This window comes from Opisthocomus hoazin, chromosome 2, assembly GCF_030867145.1.
Source record: "Opisthocomus hoazin isolate bOpiHoa1 chromosome 2, bOpiHoa1.hap1, whole genome shotgun sequence".
Classification (NCBI taxonomy): domain Eukaryota; kingdom Metazoa; phylum Chordata; class Aves; order Opisthocomiformes; family Opisthocomidae; genus Opisthocomus; species Opisthocomus hoazin.
In genome coordinates this window covers 131,181,189-131,192,107 of record NC_134415.1, presented here as the reverse complement: position 1 = coordinate 131,192,107, position 10,919 = coordinate 131,181,189, and positions in this window count along the sequence as shown.

Genomic DNA, 10,919 nt, shown 5'->3' with positions numbered 1-10,919 from the left:
ACACATAACACGCACACCCACACGCGTGCACACCCACATGTGTGCACACCCACACGCGTGAACACCCACATGCGTGCACACCCACACGCATGCACACGTATGCGCACATATATGCACACCGACACGCATACACATACATACGTGTGCAAAACTGTGCGTGCACAAGCACGCACACAGACCCCCCCCACGCGCAGAGGTGCACGCGCACGTACCCACACACATGTGCACACGCGTGTGCGTACCCGCCGAAACGCCCACGCGTGTGCGTGTGCGTGGGCCGGCCCCGCCTCGGGGAGCGGTGCCGTGGCGGGACGGCCGCGTCGCCGAGCGGTGAGCGGGGTTGGGGGGGCAGCGGGGCAACCGGTTTTGGGGAGGGGGGGGAACCCCAGCACCTCTGCCTCAGTTTCCCCACCTGCAGAACCAGCGGTGGGCTCCTGGCCTGGGGGGGGCGGTTTGGGGGGGGGGGGGGGGTAAACGCCCTGCAGAGCTGGGGGGGCTGCTCCTGCCTGGGGGGGCTATTTGGGAGGGGGGCAGAGCTATTTTCGGGGGGCCACGTGTTCATCGGCAGCCCGGTGCCCCCCAGCCCACGTCCCCAACCTCCCCCCGTCCCCCCAGGACCCCTTGCCGAGCCCCCCCAGCATCGTCCCAGCTGCTCCAGCATGGGGGGGGGGGGGGGGGCAAAGCCCCCCTCCCCGCTTTTTCTCGGATCTCCCCCGGCGCAGCCCCTTCGCTCACCCCAAAAACCGGGGGGGCCGCAGCCCCCCGCGTCGCAGCCGCCGCGACGCCAAGCCCGGCTTCTCCCTGGGGAAAAAGTCGAAGCCGGGGGGGGTTATTTGGGGGGGGGGGGGGGGGGGGGGCAGAAAAAAGAAGGGAAAAAATAGAATTTTTCTGCTCTGCTGCTATTCCGGCGGGAAGAGCCGGCAGGAAAAACGCGGCCTCGGTGCCAGGGAAATGCCAGCGCGGTTACGCCGCTGAGGCCCGGCCAACTCGTGACACGGCCACCGTCCCGCTGCGGTCTCCAAGTGTGGGGGTCCATCCCCCCCCCCCCCCCCCGTCTTTTGGGGGCCTTCCCTCCAAAGCCAACCCCGCCCCCCCCAATCCTTGCCAGCTGCCGGGCTGAGACCTGGGCAGCTCGTTGCACCCCAGGCTGCACGCGGGGTGCTGGGGTGCCGATGGGTGCCAAGGTGTATGGTCTGCCCCCCCCCCCCCCCCGCTTCTCCATGGCTTTGGGGGGGACGAGGGGGATCGGCCTCACCCTAGCCCTCCCCTCAACCCCCTCCGTGCCTCAGTTTCCCCATTGCTTTCCTCCAACGTGTGGAAAAGCCCCCTCCCTACCTGGAGTAGGGAGGGGGCGTCGGGGGGGGGGGGGGGGTCCTCCCTGGTGTGGGGAGGCGGGGGTACAGCACCCCCAAATCCTGAAGCCCGGCGGCCAGAGATGAACATGCATGGAAAAACTGGGGTGCTTGGGGGGGTTGCTGGTGTGAATTGGGGGGGAGGTCCGGGGGGGGACTCGGGGTCTCAGAGGGTCTCGACTCCCCCCCCCCCCCGTTTCTCTTTGCTGCCGCAGGTCGCCATGGTCTGGGGGGGCCCCGGCTGGTGCCTGCTGGTGGGGCTCTGCGCCCTCGTCCCCCCCCCCATCACCACCCAGGGGGGACCAGAAGATGAGATGCCACCTACCATCGGGACGGAGGAGCTGGGGTACCACCTCCCCCAGGGCGGGGAACCCCTCCGGGACCCCCAGCTCTGCGGCATCACCTTCCACACCCCCAACCCTTGCAGCCCCCCCGGGCCACCCCCATCCGCCTCTCGCCCGGAGCTGGAGCAGCTGAAGAACCTCTTGCAGGACACCAAGGCCAGCTTGAGGGAGGTGGAGATGGCGGCCGCGCTGGAGGACAACCGGACCCGCTACCAGGACGTCGTCACCGAGGCGCTTCCCGTCATCCGTGAAGCCAACCGGGAATTTCGGGAGAGCCTGGACAACGTCCGCAGGGAGCTGGAGGCTCACGTGGCCGAGGCCGACCACCCACGGGTGGCCGAGAAGAAGGAGAAGTAAGCGGGGTGGGACGGGGACGGAGCAGGGGAGATGTTCCCCAGATGCCCCAAACTCCATGGTGGGAGCCAGAGACACCTCGGGGTGGGGTGGGGATGGAGGTCTGGGTGTCCCCAAGGGTCTCACAGCCTTCGTGGTGGCTCTCGGGTGACACGTGGGGTCAGGGTGGTCAGCAAACCACGGCCGGTGGCATCCATGCGGGTGTCGCCGCCCGAAACCCACCGCAGCGGGGTGGGTGAGGGGTCCCCCTCTGGTGGAGGGGACACAGGAGAGGCTGAGCCCCCCCTGTCTCCCCCCAGGCTGCGGAAGGGGGTCCGCGTGGTGGCCCACATGCTGCGTCTGACCGGCCGCCTCGCCCGGACCCTCGACGCCGCCGCTCGACGCCTCCACGCCCAGCTGAGCCGGCGGCCGCGGGGGTCGGACGCCCACCGCCGGCACCCCAGCACCCAGCCCTAGGCGTCCCCCCCTTGCTGTGGTGGGACCCCAAGGCGCGGATCTGGGGGGGTCCTGGCCCCTCGCCCACCCCCCTCCCCGCCCTGAGAGCCAACGGGGGGGGGGGGGGGGGGGGGGAGGGGAGGGTGCGGCCTGCGACGCGATGGCACCGCACACGCCATGCGATGGCACACGTGGTGATTTCACACGCGTGACGCCATCACACGTGCCACGATATTGCACATGTTGTGGTGTCACACGTGTGATGCCATCGCACACGTGATGCCATCACACACGCCATGCAATTGCACACGTGATGCTGTCACACGCGTGATGCCATCGCACACGTGATGCCACCACACATGCCATGCAATTGCACATGTGATGCTGTCACACGCGTGATGCCGTCACACGTGTGATGCCATTGCACACGTGATGCCGTCACACACGCCATGCTATTGCACACGTGATGCTGTCACACGCGTGATGCCATCGCACACGTGATGCCACCACACATGCCATGCAATTGCACACGTGATGCTGTCACACATGTGATGCCACCACACACGCCATGCTATTGCACATGTGATGCTGTCACACACGTGATGCCACCACACACGCCATGCTATTGCACATGTGATGCTGTCACACGTGTGATGCCATCGCACATGCCATGCAATTGCACACGTGATGCTGTCACACGCGTGATGCCATCGCACACGTGATGCCACCACACATGCCATGCAATTGCACACGTGATGCTGTCACACACGTGATGCCACCACACACGCCATGCTATTGCACACGTGATGCTGTCACACACGTGATGCCATCGCACACGTGATGCCACTGCACATGCCATGCTATTGTACACGTGATGCTGTCACACACGTGATGCCACCACACATGCCATGCTATTGCACATGTGATGCTGTCACACACGTGATACCACCACACACGCCATGCTATTGCACATGCGATGCTGTCACATGTGTGATGCCATCGCACATGCCATGCGATTGAACACGTGATGCTGTCACACACATGATGCCATTGCACACGTGATGCCATCACACATGCCACGATATTGCACATGTGATGCTGTCACACGCGTGATTCCATCACGCGTCATTCCATCGCACACGCTGTGCAATGGCACATGTGATGCTGTCACACACGTGATGCCATCACACACGTGGTGCCTTTGCACATGTGATGCCATTGCGCGTGATGCTGCCATACACGCGATGCCATTGCACACACAATGCCATCACACACGCCATGCGATTGCACACATGGTGGCATCGCACACGTGATGCCATCGTACATGTGATGCCATTGCACACGCGATGCTGTCACACGCATGATGCTGTTGCACACATGATGCCATTGCACACGTGATGCTATTGCACACACAATGCCACTGTATGTGATGCGATCACGCATGTGATGCTATTGCACACATGATGCTGTCACACACATGATGCCATTGCACATGTGATGCCATCACACACATGATGCCATTGCACACGTGATGCTATTGCACACACAATGCCATTGCATGTGATGCGATCACGCATGTGATGCTATTGCACACATGATGCTGTCACACACATGATGCCATCGCACACATGGTGCCATTGCACACACGCAATGCCATTGCACATGCAATGCTATTGCACACGTGATGCTGTCACACGCATGAGATGCCATTGCACATGTGATGCTATTGCACATGTGATGCCGTTGCACACGTGATGCTGCCATACATGTGATGCCTTTGCACATGCGATCCCATTGCACATGCGACGGCATCACACACATGATGTGGTCACACACATGATGCCATTGTATATGTGATGCTCTTGCACGCGTGATGCTATTGCACATGGGTCACCATTGCACACGTGATGCTGTCATATGTGTGATGCCATTTCACATGCAATGCTACTGCACATGTGATGCCATTGCACACATGATGCTGTCACACATGAGATGCCATTGCACATGTGATGCTATTGCACATGTGATGCTGTTGCACACGCAATGCCATTGCAAACACGATGCCATTGTACGTGTGATGCTGTCACACACACTATGCCATTGCACATGCGATGGCATCGCACATGTGATGCAGTCACACACACAATGCTATTGCACACACGATGCCATCACACACTCAATGCTGTTGTACACGTGATACCATCGCACACACGACAGCAACATGCATGCAATGCCATCACACACGTGTTTGCATTTCACATGCAATGCCATTGCACACATGATGGCATCGCACATGTGATGCCGTCACACACACAGTTGCATTGCACACATGATGCCATCGCACATGGGATGCCATCTCACACACGATGCCATATCACATGTGATGCCGTGGCACACATGATGCCATCTCACATGCAATGCCATCACACATGTGATGCCATCTCACACACAACACCATCTCACACGCGATGCCATGGCACACACGATGCCATCTCACACATGATGCCATCTCACATGTGATGCCATGGCATACGTGATGCCATCACACACGCGATGCCATCTCACACTCGATACCATCTCACATGTGATGCCATCTCACCTGATGCCATGGCACATGCGATGCCATCTCACACACGTGACGCCATCTCACACATGATGCCATGGCACATGCGATGCCATCTCACACGTGATGCCATGGCACATGTGATGCCATCACGCACGTGATGCCGTCTCACACTCGATACCATCTCACATGTGATGCCATCTCACACGCGATGCCATCTCACACGTGATGCCGTGGCACACGTGATGCCATCACACACACGATGCCACCTCACACTCGATACCATCTCACATGCGATGCCATCTCACACGTGATGCCATGCCACATGCGATGCCATCTCACACACAACGCCATCTCACACGCGATGCCATCTCACACGCGATGCCATGGCACACGCGACGCCCGTAACCCCAGCCCCGGCCCCTCGCTGCACTCACCCCGCAGAAGCTCTGCCACCTCCGATGCCACCGCGTTTGCCCAGCCCCGCGCCCCGGGGCCAAACCCCTCTGCTCCTGCCCATCCCCAGGGGACCTCCGCACCCCCCAGCCCCTCCCTGGCAGAGCTGGATCCCCCCAGAGCCCCTTTCTCCACAGCCAGCCCCCCCGTCCCACCAGCTCCCCCAGCACACCCAGAACCTGGCCCGAACCGAGCTCCCGGGGCTCCCCGGAGGGTCTTCAAAATTCATCCCAGCTTTTTGGGGGGCCGGTGGTCCAGCAGCATCGCTACCCACCCCCCCCCCCAGTTAATCCTTTGCCCCTTGGAAGTGCCTTGTCCAGGCTTGGAAGAGTTTTTTTTCCCCTGGGGTGGTTTTTATTGCCCCTGGGGTGGTAACAGCAGAGGCCGGAGCTGGAGCTGGGGCGGAGGGGATGGGGCTGCACCCCAAGACCCCTACGGTGGACCCCAAGGATGGGCGAGCGGCGGGCCCGACCGGGGGGGCAATCAAGCTGCCTCGCGCTCTGCCAGGCGTCGTTGTCCTCTCCGCGGCGGGTGTCCCTCCATCCCCTGCCACCAAAGCGAAGGGCAGAAGGGACGAGGTCCTCTGCGGCGTTAGCAGCCCCTCCACCCCCAAAATAGCGAAGGGGTTGGACCCCCCAAACCCAACCCAACCCAGCACCCACGACGCTCCCCACCCCCCGCAGCCTTCAATCCGCCAGCCCAGCTCTCGGCTCCGTTTTTTCCCTCCCCAGAAAAATCAATGCTGCTTGTCTTTAATTTTTCCCCCTGATTTATTCGCTACGGTCTTACCCGACTCCTCCTTCTCCCTAATTCCCTTCCTTCGGTGGGCCCGGATCGATCTCCCGGAGCACGCCTTGCCATTTCCAGCTGCTCCCCCATCCCTCCAGCACCCCTTGCTCCATCTTCCCCCCTCCCCATCTCCCCATCTCCGGGAGGGGGGGGTCCCTCCAGCACCCAACACCCTCCCTCCGACCTCACCGCGGCCGTGGGCTGAGGGCTCTGCGCCGTGGCACGGGGACGGGGCTCGGCGTGGTCCCCCCGGGGCGGGGGAAGGTTTGCTGGGTGGTTTGATAAACCGGGACATCGATGATTAAAAATATTAGCGGGGGGGGATTTGATGGAATCACGACATAGATGAGATGTCTGAATCGCCTCGGCGATGAGATGTTCGTGGCCGTGGGTCTGGAGAGGGGACAACCCAACACCCGCCTTGGCTTCGGCATCGGCTGCCGCCGGGGTGGGGGGATGGCGGGGTGCCGGCTCCTCCGTCCTCTTCACCGTGGCTTTCTGGTCTTCAGCATCCCGAGGACATCGGGGAGAGCCACATGGATACGGGCAGCACGGGGGTCCTGCAAATCCGGGTGCCTCTTCCTCTTCCCCATGGCTTTCTGGTCTTCAGCATCCCAAGGACCTCGGGGAGAGCTACACGGATGCAGGACAGGGGTCCTGCAAATCCAGGTGCCTCTTCCTCTTCCCCATGGCTTTCTGGTCTTCAGCATCCCGAGGACATCGGGGAGAGCCCATGGAGACGGGCAGGATGGGGGTCCTGCAAATCTGGGTGCCTCTTCCTCTTCCCCATGGCTCTCTGGTCTTCAGCACCCCAAGGACATCGGGGAGAGCCCATGGAGACGGGCAGGATGGGGGTCCTGCAAATCTGGGTGCCTCTTCCTCTTCCCCATGGCTTTCCGGTCTTCAGCACCCCGAGGACATCAGGGAGAGCCACACAGATATGGGAAGGACGGGGGTCCTGCAAATTCGGGTGTCACTTCCTGTTCCCCATGGCTTTCCGGTCTTCAGCATCCCGAGGACATCGGGGAGAGCCACACAGATATGGGAAGGACGGGGGTCCTGCAAATTCGGGTGCTTCTTCCTCTTCCCCATGGCTTTCTGGTCTTCAGCATCCCGAGGACCTCGGGGAGAGCTACACGGATGCGGGCAGGACGGGCATCCTGTAAATTTGGGTGCCCTCCATGCCCGGCTCTGCCTCCTGATTTATCTCCCAAGGGAAAGGAAGCTGGGGCTGGAAATTGCGGTTCCCGAGCTCCACGTGCGGGAAGGCCACGCGTTAAATTTCCCAGCGGGAAGGAAGGAGAGCGGCTGCTCTGGGGAGAGGGCCAGGTCTTCGCCCGGGGAGGTCGTGAAGCAGGGCTGAGCTCCGGGTTCCCCGTCCGCTTTGCTGTCAGAGAACCACCTCACCCGCCCCCGTCCCCATCCCTGTCCCCATCCCCTCAGATTTGCAGGACCCCCATCCTGCCTCTATTCGTGTGGCTCTCCCTGATGTCCTTGGGATGCTGAAGACCAGAAAGCCATGGGGAAGAGGAAGAGGCACCCAGATTTGCAGGACCCCATCCTGCCCACATCCATGTGGCTCTCCTCGATGTCCTTAGGATGCTGAACACCGGAAAGTCATGGAGAAGAGGAAGAGGCACCCGAATTTGCAGGAACCCTGTCCTGCCCGTATCCATGTGGCTCTCCCCGATGTCCTCGGGATGCTGAAGACCAGAAAGCCATGGGGAAGAGGAAGAGGCACCCGAATTTGCAGGACCCCCATCCTGCCCATCTCCATGTAGCTCTCCCCGATGTCCTCGGGATGCTGAAGACCAGAAAGCCATGGGGAAAATGAAGAGGCACCCAGATTTTCAGGACCTCATCCTGCCCGCATCAATGTGGCTCTCCTCGATGTCCTCGGTATGCTGAACACCGGAAAGCCATGGAGAAGTGGAAGAGGCACCCGAATTTGCAGGAACCCTGTCCTGCCCATATCCATGTAGCTCTCCCCGATGTCCTCGGGATGCTGAAGACCAGAAAGCCATGGGGAAAATGAAGAGGCACCCAGATTTTCAGGACCCCATCCTGCCCGCATCCATGTGGCTCTCCTCGATGTCCTCGGGATGCTGAACACCGGAAAGCCATGGAGAAGTGGAAGAGGCACCCGAATTTGCAGGAACCCTGTCCTGCCCGTATCCATGTGGCTCTCCCTGATGTCCTCGGGATGCTGAAGACCAGAAAGCCATGGAGAAATGGAAGAGGCACCCGAATTTGCAGGAACCCTGTCCTGCCCGTATCCATGTGGCTCTCCCCGATGTCCTCGGGATGCTGAAGACCAGAAAGCCATGGGGAAAATGAAGAGGCACCCAGATTTTCAGGACCCCATCCTGCCCACATCCATGTGGCTCTCCTCGATGTCCTCGGGATGCTGAACACCGGAAAGCCATGGAGAAGTGGAAGAGGCACCCGAATTTGCAGGAACCCTGTCCTGCCCGCATCCATGTGGCTCTCCCCGAGGTTCTCGAGATGCTGAAGACTGGAAAGCCATGGGGAAGAGGAAGAGGCACCTGAATTTGCAGGACCCCCATCCTACCCGTCTCCCTGTGGCTCTGCCCAATGTCCTCGGGATGCTGAAGACCAGATGCTGTCCCCATCCCCTTGGATGGGGACACCTGAGACGGGAGCGGGAAGGGGTCTGCAGTGCCGGGGAGACGCTGGACGTTGCCCTGGCTTCGCTTTCCCGATTTTGCAACCGTCCCCCTTGGCAGTGTTCTCTGGTGGGCTGAGGCGGGCGCTGCGTGGGGCCAGCTCCGGGCCCCCCACCCCGTTGTCCCCAGGGGACATCGCTGCGCCCCGGCGCTGCCCTGCCCAGGGGCAGGTTGGCACCAGACCCCCAGCCCGGGGCCCTGGAGCCAGTGGGGAAACCCAAAGCTGGTGAGGGCTGGTGTGTGTCCCCCCCCCCAGCCAGTGCAAGCAGCCTGGCCCTTTGCAATGTCCCCTGCGATGCCCCACGCAATGCCCTGTGCAATGCCCTGCGATGTCCCTGCAACACCCCAAGCAGTGCCACGCACCGCTCCCCACGACCTCCATGCCATGCCCCACGCAATGCCCCCTGCAATGCCCTGCAATGCCCTCCGATGCCCTGCGATGCCCCATGCAATGCCCTGCGATACCCCATGCATTGCCCCATACTGTGTCCTGCGATGCCCCTGCGATGCCCCACGCAATGCCGTGTGATGCCCCTGCAATGCCCCAAGCAATGCCCTGCAACGTCCCCACGATGCTCCACGCGATGCCCCATGCAGTGCCCATGCAATGCCCTGCAATGCCCTCCGATGCCCTGCAATGCCCCATGATATGCCCTGCAATACTCTGTGATGCCCCTGCAACACCCCATGCAATGCCCTGCAATGCCCCTGCAATACACCAAGCAATGCCCTGCAATGCCCCATGCAATGCCCCATGCAATGCCCTGTGACACCCCTGCAATGCCCTGCAGTGCCCCATGTGATGCCCCAAGCAATGCCCTGAGATGCCCTGCAATATCCCAAGCAATCCCCTGCAGTGCCCCATTTGATGCCCCATGCAATGCCCTGCAATGCCCCATGCAATGCCCTGTGACACCCCTGCAATGCCCTGCAATGCCCCATGTGATGCCCCAAGCAATGCCCTGCGATGCCCTGCAATATCCCAAGCAATCCCCTGCAATGCCCCATGCGATGCCCCATGGAGTCCATGCAATGCCCCATGCAATGCCCTGCAATACCCCAAGCAATCCCCTGCGATGCCCCATGCAATGCCCCATGTGATGCCCTGCAGTGCCCCATGCGATGCCCCATGCGATGCCCTGCAGTGCCCCCTGCGATGCCCCATGCAATTCTCCCTGCAATGCCCTGCCATACCCTGCGATGCCCTGTGATACCCCTGCAATGCCCCAAGCAATTCCCCATGCAATGCCCTGCAGTGCCCCATGCAACGCTATGCAGTGCCCTGTGATGCCCCATGCAATGCTCCATACAATCCCTGCAATGCCCCGCAATGCCCTGCAATGCCCCCTGCAATGCCCTGTGACACCCCTGCAATGCCCTGTGATGCCTCATGTGATGCCCCATACAATCCCTGCAATGCCCTCTGCAATGCCCTGTGATGCCCCATGCAATGCTCCATACAATCCCTGCAATGCCCTGCAATGCCCTGCAATACCCCAAGCAATCCCCTGCGATGCCCCATGCAGTGCCCTGCAATGCCCCATGCGATGCCCCATGCAATTCTCCCTGCAATGCCCTGTGATGCCCTGCGATGCCCCATGCAATGCCCCATGTGATGCCCCATGCGATGCCCCATGCGATGCCCTGCAATGCACCATGTGATGCCCTGCAATGCCCCATGCAATGCCCTGCGATGCCCCCTGCGATGCCCCACGCAATCCCTGCAATCCCTGCAATACCCCATGCAATGCCCCATGCAGTCCCTGCAATACCCCAAGCAATGCCCCATGCAATCCTTGCGATGCCCCACGATGCCCCAAGCAATCCCCTGTGATGCCCCAAGAAATGCCCCATGCAATGCCCTGCAACGCCCTGCGATGCCCCATGCAATGCCCCATGCAATGCCCATGCAATGCCCTGCAAAACCCCATGCAATGCC